This window comes from Carlito syrichta, unplaced genomic scaffold, assembly GCF_000164805.1.
Source record: "Carlito syrichta isolate Samal-C Ts95f unplaced genomic scaffold, Tarsius_syrichta-2.0.1 Scaffold306579, whole genome shotgun sequence".
NCBI lineage: Eukaryota > Metazoa > Chordata > Mammalia > Primates > Tarsiidae > Carlito > Carlito syrichta.
Window position 1 is genome coordinate 313,092 of NW_007250675.1, and position 9,600 is coordinate 322,691.

A 9,600-nucleotide genomic window follows, 5' to 3' on the forward strand; every position below is an offset into this window, starting at 1 on the left:
TAAGGCAATCCACTCACCTCAGCCTCCCAAAGGCGCAGGATTACAGGCTGAGCCACTGAGCCCGGCTTGAAACACGTACTTTAAAAGTACTCTCACAAGCTAGGCGTGGTGGTACACCTGTCTCAGCCTCCCAAGTAGTTTCGGTTACTTGGGAGGCTGAGACAGGAGGATTGTTGAATCCAGAAGTTTGAGGATTTAGTGGGCGATGATTGCATCTGTGAACAGCTGCTGCACTCCAGTCTAGGCAACACAGTGAGACCCTGTCTCAAAAAATACATACAAATAAAATAAAGTAAAATAATCTCAGTGTGAAGGAAAAAAACCCACCCAGGCACCTCAAAACTCAGAAACACTTGAAGCATGTTTAAAAGCACTGGTTTATTTTTCTTGAACTGCCTATTCATATTTTTACCTACTTTTTTCAATTGGTTTGTTGTTTTCTTGTTTTTAGGACTTATTTATATAATGAGGAAATTAGCCCTTTGCAATATGAGATCACATCCAACAACTCATCAAAGAGAAAATCAGCTGTGACTTATTTCCTAGTAGAGACCCACAGTCTGAGCACACAGAAGGTGAGGGCGTAGGGAAGAGGCAGACTCAAACACGTGGGGAAATTAATGGAAACAAGCTCTAAGTGCAGCAATGCAACGATGCCTTTCAAAACTGCAAGTCCATATCCCAGCAGCTCCACTCCTGGGAGTGGATAACTTCATTTATTCGTTACTTATTGAGCACCTACTACATGCTTGGCTCAGGCCTGGGTACAGGGATCACAACCCAGAGCAACACTAGGTCTTGCCCTCCCACAACTGATGCTGCAGTGCTGTGGTGTCAGCATGTGGAAGGGTGGGGGATGGGGCTGGACTGGGAGACACCTGGGAGAAGAGTCCAGGCAGAAGGACCAGGAAAGGTGAGGCCCCGAGGGAACAGACGGCTGGGCAGGTTGGAGGGACTGTGAGGAGGCCATGAGGGCTGAGGGAGGGAACAGGGATGTAGAACATCGGCCTCTTGGCCTGGGACTGTGGGTCTACTCTGGGGAGATGGGAGGTGGAGGGTTGGCACAGGAGTGGGACAATCTCACTTCAAGTGTTAAAGGGACCTCTCTGGCTGTCACAGAAGAGAGTGACAGCTCTGGGGGGCAGCAGTGGAAGCTGTGAGGGGAAGTCAGATTCTAGGGGAAATGGCATAAAAGGAAGGAATCTAAGGAATTGACAGTTTGGGTGGGGACTCAGGAGCTGCAACTCAGGCATGTTAAATATGACCTGCCCATTAGATAGCCAGGGCGGATGGGGAGGAGGAGGCAGCAGTGCGGAAAGAGCCCAGGATAGGAGTTAGGAGCCGGGAGCCAGCAGTGTGAGACAAGAGCAGTGGGCCTGAAAGTCAAAGGAAAAGAGCACTTCAGGGCAGGCGTCACTGTCAAAGGCTCCTGCCAGCCAGGCAAGGTGGCACCTGAGACCTGACCATGAAGCCTGGCAAACTGAGAGCCCTGGTGACCTTCATGGGGGCCATCTGGTGAGTGACAGGCGAGGTGAAAGTTTCATGAGGTGAGCTCCAGAAAGCTGGGGGAGGGGAGGGAAAGCTGTACCCATGTATTCTCCACCATAGGACTAGGCTAGTAGGAAGGAAGGGAAGACGCAGGCCAGAGGGAAGGGAGCTGCTGGAGTAATGGCCCTGGTTAGCCACAGGCCTGGAGGAAGAAGGCAGTGTCCAGTCAGTACAGGGCCGTGACAGGGTTGCACTTCTCTTGGTGGAGGAAGAATCACGGTGCTTTGTTCATGGTCCACTGAGGGAGGCCAGAAGGTGGAGTTGGGCAGGCCATGGCAGGGGAAAGGGGGAAGTGCCAGATTTAGATGGGACAGTACAGGTGAGAAGGGAGGGGAGAAGGCAGGGCTGAAAGGAGTTATTACGGGGACAGATTGTGCTGGGCAAGGGGCCAAAAAGGTGCGCAATGCGGGTCCAAGAACTGTAGGAAGCGAGGCATTAGGGCAGGAAGTGGGGGTGTCAAAGGAAGCAGCTCCCAGGGGTGGGATACTTGGCCAGGGGTCATGGAAGTGTTAGAGCAGTGGTTGCTGACCTCAGGAGGCCAAGGAACATGAGATGGGAGGAGGATGATGTCGCTGAGGGAGAGGCAGCCACAGAAGTAAGAAGGAGGTCCTGGCAAGACTGTCCACATGAACACTTAGTCCCCAAGAGATAGGACAGGGCAGTGCTGGAGCAACTTCAGGACAGACATGATGGTGCCTGAGATGAATCCTCAACAGCAGGGATCTCCAACCCCTGGGCCATGGACCTGTACAGGTCCATGGCTTGTGAGGAACCAGACCACACAGTGGGAGAGCGGGAGGCAGAGCTCTGCCTCCTGTCAGAACAGCAGTGGCATTAGATTCTCATAGGAATGCAAACCCTATTGTGAACTGTGCATGTGAGGGATGTAGGTTGCACATTCCGTATGAAAATCTAATGCCTGATGATACCCTCACCATCTGTGGAAAAATTATTTTCCATGAAACCAGTCCCTGATGCCAAAAAGGTTGGGGACTACTGCTCCACAGTGTAATCATTCATGATAAAAGATTAGAACCACCTAGTGACAGTCAATAAGGAGCTGGTGAAATCCATGTGTGGCATTTCTATACAGGAACAGCTAGTTGCATTAGAAAGGAATGCATCTGCTCGGGAAGCATTAATATGAGTCAGATCACTGAGACAAACCATGTTAAGAGAGATGGGCATGTAACAGTGTGCACAGAGCACTGCTGGTTGCCATGTGCACACACGTGTGCTTGTTTACAGAGAGCTGTCTGGTAGAACTCAAAGCAAACAGCCATAACAGTGGCAGGGCGGGGGTTAGGTCCTGGAGGTCAGGGCTAGAGGCCTCCTGCTCACCACATTCCCTTTTGTACCTTTTACACTTAGCACTGTAGACACAGGTGACTGATAGAAAAGAACTAAGACAATGGATTTAAACATAAAGTAAAAATAAAACAGAACCAAATAAAAGAGGGTTGGAAAGACACTGTTCAGAAATGATGCCAATGGAACCTCCTTCAGCAAAGCGGCTTCTTGCTGTATGGGAGACATGGCCCAAGGTGTGCCTCTAGCTGCCAACCCTGTCCCCTGCTATAGGAGACCACAGGGCCACTATGAAGTCAGTAATCTCTATGAGAAAGCTGCCCTGAGTAAAACAACAATTTACTTTTTTCCTCCAAATAAATACTTGGATGTTCTCCCTAAATACACACTCATCTCAGAGGAAAGAGCCATGATCTCTCAGAATGATGGCATGGACTGTCCGCAGGTGAGCTCACCTGCCGTGACAGCTCTAGCTGCATCTTTGGCTGCCCTGCTGTGTGCCCCCACACCCTCCCTCCCTGTGTGTGATGATTGTTCCTGCCTTCAGATCTCTGCCCAGACCACTTTCCCCCAGTAATCTCCTTGCTCTGAACCTGCCCCTCCTTCCTGAAGACTCGCACCTGTCACCACTGGTCTGTCTTCCCCACAATGATGTCTAGTTCATCGTTTTTCTCTGGCACCTAGCACACACTAAATGTCTGTGGAATGAATGAACAGCCAAGGCTGCTGTGATCTGGCCTCTGCACTCCATTCTGGGTAAGATTGAGTTCTACCAAAGTCAGAGGCCCTGAAGAGAGACTCAGGGCTTCCTTTTCTCCTACCCAGGGAAGCCAGAGGCCAGAAGGAAAAATTGGCAGCATAAGGGGATGGTAGTGTGAGGGCTTCAAGTTCTCCATCCATTCCAAATTAGAGAAAAAGTTTTGTCCTTAAATATTCCTCAGATTTCTTATGTCTATGTCATAGCAGTTAAGGTACAGGGATAACATGCCAGGCACCAAGCAGTCCTGCCAGCATCCTTGGGAGAAGGTGCAGCCATTGTGCTGGCCAACAGTGGGAAGTGCAGGGTCAGAGACCAGAGCGGCAGGACAAGGATTTGAATCTGGGCCTATTTGTTCTGGAATCTGTGCTCTCAGCTTGATCCTGCCCTACCTCTGAGTGTACTGAATGGAATAGCAGCCCTGCTTTACGTCCTGTAGCACTTACCACAGCACCTGACACACTCTTATCTGCTCATTTGATTCTTTTCTTACATTTCCTGAAATGTAAGTAAGCTCCAGAGAACTGGGATTTTGCCTTGTTCACTCTAATGGCAAGTAGACTGTGAGCAAATACTGATTGAACGAATGACCAAATATGTAAGACAGGGTCACTTTACCGGCAAAGTGAATAATAAAAATGCTTTTAGATCTCTAAAATTTAAAGACTGGCTGGGCCCAGTAGCTCATGCTTGTAATCTCAGCACTTTGGGAGGCCAAAGTGGGAGGACTGCTTGAGTCCAGGAATTTGAGATCAGCCTGGGTGACATGAGACCTCATTTCTACAAAAAATTTAAAAATTTAAAAATTAGCTAGGTACAGAGGGTGAGGTTGGAGGATCACTTGAGCCTAGGAGTTTGAGGCTGCGGTGAGCTATGATCGTGTCACTGCCAGCCTGGGCAACAGAGTGAGACCCTGATTTGAAAAAAAAAAAAAAAAATTAAAGAGACTTTGAATCTGTAAGCGTTCTGCAAACACTTCTCAATGTTCTTTTTTTCCATGGAAATTTTCCATCTCCTCTATAGGAAGTTTTATATCTCCACTACTTCACTACTCCCTATTATCTTTCTTTTTTTTTGAGTTGGAGTCTCACTGTCGACAGGCTGGAGTGCAGTGGCATGCTCATGGCCACTGTAGCCTCAACCTCAACCTGCTGGGCTCAGTTGATCCTTTCACCTCAGCGTTCCAAGTAGCTAGAACCACAGGCACGCGTCACCACACCTGGCTAATTTTTAAAAAAATTGTTATTGTAGATATGCGGTCTTGCCATGTTGCTCAGGCTGGTCTAGAAGCTCGAAGCTCAGGCAATTCTCTTGCCTCCACCTCCCAAAGTGCTGGGATTATAGGTGTGAGCTGCTGTGCTTGGCAAGAAAAGTCAACTATTTTTCAATAAGTAAGTAACAAATCAAGAAATCCCTTCAGAGAGAGAGAAACATTCTGCCTAAGCATCTTAAAGGGGGTACCTCATTTATCCAGGAACAAGGATAAAACTGAGCAGTCTACCAAAGGCACATGTGACACATCTGCATCAGTTTAATTCAGATCACCTGTCTACTTGCCAGACCGTGCAGTTGTTATTCATATGTGATATGCACCTGTCTTCAGTAGCTTTGTCTTTAAAGCAATACAAGTTCTAGTTCATTTTATAATTTAGCATAAAATGAGTACTTTGTAATATTATGAATATCACTATTTTTATTGGAGAGAATGCACTGCTTTCTTTAAGGGTATGGAACCATAGAATCCTGGGAAAAGGGGCCTTGTAGTCATCTGATACAATCATCTCAAGGAAGAAGAACAAACTAAGAGAAGATGATTTTCCAAAGGTCACCTGGGAAGCTTGTCCAGTTGGAGCTGAAACTCATGTTACCTTACTTTCAGCCAGGGACACTTAAAAAAAATCTGCACCAAGTTCTACCTCTTAAAAATGTTTGCAATCTTAACTGTGATTAATCTTGGGGGTCTCCTTATTTCTTCCTTTAAGGCATATCTTCCATTTCAAAATGGAAGCCAATGAGAATGAAAGCAAACTTCACTTATACACCATCTTCACACTTGTGCCTTACCAACATTATTATTCACTTAAGTTTTTGCTTTCTTTTTAAAGCTTAAATAGATTAAAATGGCCAGAAATAGGTTATTTACGGTAACCTGTGTGGTAGGTACTTCAAGTTTGATCTTGTCGCCTGTCAAATCTCTGAGCCTGCAGTTTATCTTACTATTTCAAAAGGGGATTATCAAGTACTAAGGGGGTGTTGACAGCAAACACCCCAAACAGGGACTGTAATTACAAGGACCAAAAATGAATTTAAAAAGGAGTAGCAGGCCAGTTTGTTAGTACCCTGTGAACTTTCGTCAGCAATACCACTAGTGATATGTGTCCTCTGGGGACACTGTAAATATAGAAATTTCCTTTTGTGTTAGCAAAGTGGATTTGGCTTAGGGGTGGAGGTCTAGCATCAAGCTTCCTAGGATTTCCCAGCTCAGGAACTTTGCCAAATCCTTACAGAAGCAGGGAAAGAGAAAACAAACGAACATTTCCTGAGCTCCTTCTCTGTAACAGGCATGCCATAGCCGTAAACACTACTTTAATCTTGCCAACGACCCTGTAAGGCAGTTGTTGTGACTTTTTAAAATTATGAGTAAATGAAGTTTGGAACAATTCAGATTAGTGTCTAATGACCTTGGCAAAGGAATCCAGGCCTCACTAGCCATTAAGTCTAAGTTAGGTTGGCCTCTCACGACCTGTTCCCAAAGGCGAGAGGGATAAAAAGGCAAGACCTGGCTATCATCTTCCCTTTCACGTCTGCGAGAAGTTACTGCCCTGGATTCTAGTTCATTTGTTAACAAAAATTCCCTCCCTTGACTAGGGAGAACAAGTCAGAGAGCCTGGGCTCCCACAACACCGATCCAGGGCCTAGAAGGCGGCTAGTGGAACCTGTCCCAGAGTGGACTCCAGCCGCCGCACAGCCTCCACGAACCTCGGTTTTCCTACCTATGAGACTGGGACAACAGACTTCACCTCCAAGAGCCGTGGAAGGGTTGGAGGAAGAAGAGTGTTAACCGCAGCGCCTGCTCCCTCCAGGAAGAGCCAAGTGCTGGCCCGTCACCACCTCCCTGAAGCCCTCAGCAAGCGGGGAGAAGTCACCCACGCTAGGGTAGAGGCGACGAGGATGCAGAGCCCGGCTGGGACCTTCTCCCGAGCATGCGCTCCAGCCCAGAGCTGCGCTGGGTCAGCATTCGGGAAACCCGCCCGAGAAAGGCCTGCGCTCGCCACTCACCCGCAGCCCTACCGTGGATCCTGCTCGGCTTCCAGCTGCCGGGACGGCCACCTGCACCCCTACTTCCGGAACCGGCTGTTTCTGGCGTCCCCGCGCCCGGCGTGCCGGCGTCCGCCCTCCGGCTCCCGCGCGTCGATGTCGCGGGTTCCGCGGCTCGAACGTTCCGGGAGCGCAGCCAGGAGCGGCCCTTCGGGCAGGGCTCCGCAAGCCTTCACTGACCTCTCCCCGCCACGAGAAGACAGTAATGACAATTTTCGTTACAATGATTACGAAAACTGGTATGTAAACATCCATGTTCATAATTAAAATAATTAAAAGCCACAGATATGAGTATAGCAGGCTTCTTTCAATAACAAACATATCTGCGCAAAACATACCTGAAAAATTTGTAAAATAAAAATAATTTCTGTGTTAGGTTAGGATTATGGAAGTCCTAAAATAATTTTCATGATCTTATTTTAATATCGTTTAAATAATAATATACACACATTTCCTTGCTCCCTGGAGACGTTTTCCCCCACCTGCTTTATTGGAATACTAGCCCTGGTAGACACTCCAGGAAAAGTTCTACGGCAAAGTAAGGTTTGGAAATGCAACAAATTAAGCGTCACAGTGAGATTTCACTTTAAAACAGAACTCCTTATACTACACCCACTCCTTGGTAGGTTCTCTATCTCCAAAATGGAAACTCCATCTTCCTGGTTGTCCAGGCCCAGTGTCTTTGGGGCATCCTGGACTCATTCTTTAACCCATCTGCAAATTGTGCCGTCACTGCATTCAAAATGCAGATGCTCCTCGACTTACAGTAGAAATATGTCTGGATAAACCCACTGTAAATTGAAAATATAGTAAATTGAAAGTGTGTTTTTGACAAGATATTTTCAATTTACTACGGTTTTATCTGGACACAACCCCGTCATAAATCTATGAGTGGATACTGTATGGGATTTGTAGTGGAAGAATTGTAAGCCAAACCATCCTAAGTCAGGAACTGTGTGTATATTGGAGATTCACTCAGTCCTCATTGCCTTCACTGCTACCACTTCCATCAAAGTCCCCCTAGCTCCCTCCTAGTCTCCTGGCCTCCACCATACTACCCTACAGTCTGTTTTTCATACAGCCCCCAGTTGTAGTGGTCAGGGTTAAGGCTGGATCTGAGAGGTGGAACCAGTTGGCTTCTAACCAGAAGCCCTCTACTCATTCAATTAATCCAGTTCAAGGTTCATTCTGTAGAGCCCTAGCAAGGATCTGAGACCTGGATCTGTTACCAGGATTCTGTGTCAGTTACCAGAATTCTGTCTTGGGTCCTTGACTTTGCTGCCAAAAAGAATTTCAGAATGAGACCAACATAGCAAGGTAGTTAGCAAGTTTATGAAAAGTGGAAGCAACGGAATAGTATGGGCAAACACAAGGAAGTGTCATGCCAGGGGTTTTTGACTCATGGGATTTGTGAGCTACAATAATGAAGGGGTAGAATAATCTATTAAAGGGTTAAATTTTTTTAAGAGCTGGGTGGTCAATTCCTAGAATTGGAATGTCACTCAATTTATTACCATAAATGGGCAGGGTGGGAACTGTCATGGTGCTGGAGCGTGTTATTTAGTATGCTAATGAACATATAATGAAGGTAAAGGTTAAAGTGAGTCAACTTGGCTATTTGTCCACATGCCCAGGGAGATTCCCCAACTGTGCCCTGTCTACTACACAAATATCCTGAGTAGGCTGCAGGAGGAATGTTGGGTGAGAGTTATTTGAACAGCTTTTAAAAAAATCTTCTAGCAGTCCTGAAATTGGGACAATGAAAGAGTTTGCCCAGGTTTCTGAATGCTCCTGCATGCTATATCCTACAGCCCTGATATTTCCCTACTTTAACCTGCCTACTAAGTTGGACATGGTGGCTCATGCTTGTAGTCCCAAACCTTTGGGAGGCTGAAGCAGGAGGATTGCTTGAGCCTAGGAGTTCAAGACCAGTCTAGGCAATATAGTAAGACCCTGGCTCTACAAAAGAAAATAAAGTGGGCGTGGTGGCACACACCTGTAGTCTCAGATACTCGGGAGGCTGAGGTAGAAGGATTGCCTGAGCCCAGAAGGTCAAGGCTGCGGTGAGCCATGTACTCCAGCCTGGGCGACAGAATGAGACCCCGACTCAACCCCCCCCCCAAAAAAACAACAACCTGCCTACTCTATCAGATCCAGCGGGGGCACTGAGTAATCAGCTTTGGAGATCTAGTGTCTCAACGTGTTCTTGATCAGAGCTGAGAAACTGCAGCTGCTTATGCTTTCTTCCTGGAAAGCTCTGCAGCTGACTACTGCCCCCCCCCCAGCCCCACCGCACTTGCCCCAGAGCTGCAGGTCAGGCCCTCTTCTGGACCCTTAGGTTGACAAATGACCCAGATTCAGAGGTCATTTGTCCTTTGACTTGTTGGCGGTCCTCTCCCAATTTGGTCCCCCGCCCCAGCTCCATTCTGACTTGGGGGGTAGTGGCCTAGAATCAACTCAGTTGGAGGGGTCTTTCCTCTTCTTTATGGTGTGGGAGAAACTGGGCCGACCCGAGGAGCAGGGACAGATTTGCATGTACAGTCTCTCCTCTAAAGGGTAAGGAGAGACCATAGGAGAGAAACTGGGAAGCCCAGCCTCAGCTGTGAGGCTTCAGGGGCAGAGCCCTCAGGTGTCTCCACCATGGCTTGAACTCCTCTTGCTCATCCTCC

General features: G+C 47.6%; 1 protein-coding gene across 3 annotated transcripts in view; it reads right to left on the reverse strand.

Moving 5' to 3' along the window:
* The window catches only part of TOP3B (topoisomerase (DNA) III beta), a 24,650-nt gene extending 17,646 nt beyond the window's left edge, over positions 1 to 7,004 (reverse strand). For all 3 annotated transcript variants that reach the window (XM_021715050.1, XM_008063103.2, XM_021715051.1), the window contains exon 1: positions 6,893 to 7,004. The gene's annotated coding sequence lies outside the window, so the exon portion shown is untranslated. The remainder of the gene's footprint in view (positions 1 to 6,892) is intronic.
* Positions 7,005 to 9,600: the final 2,596 nt, after the last annotated feature.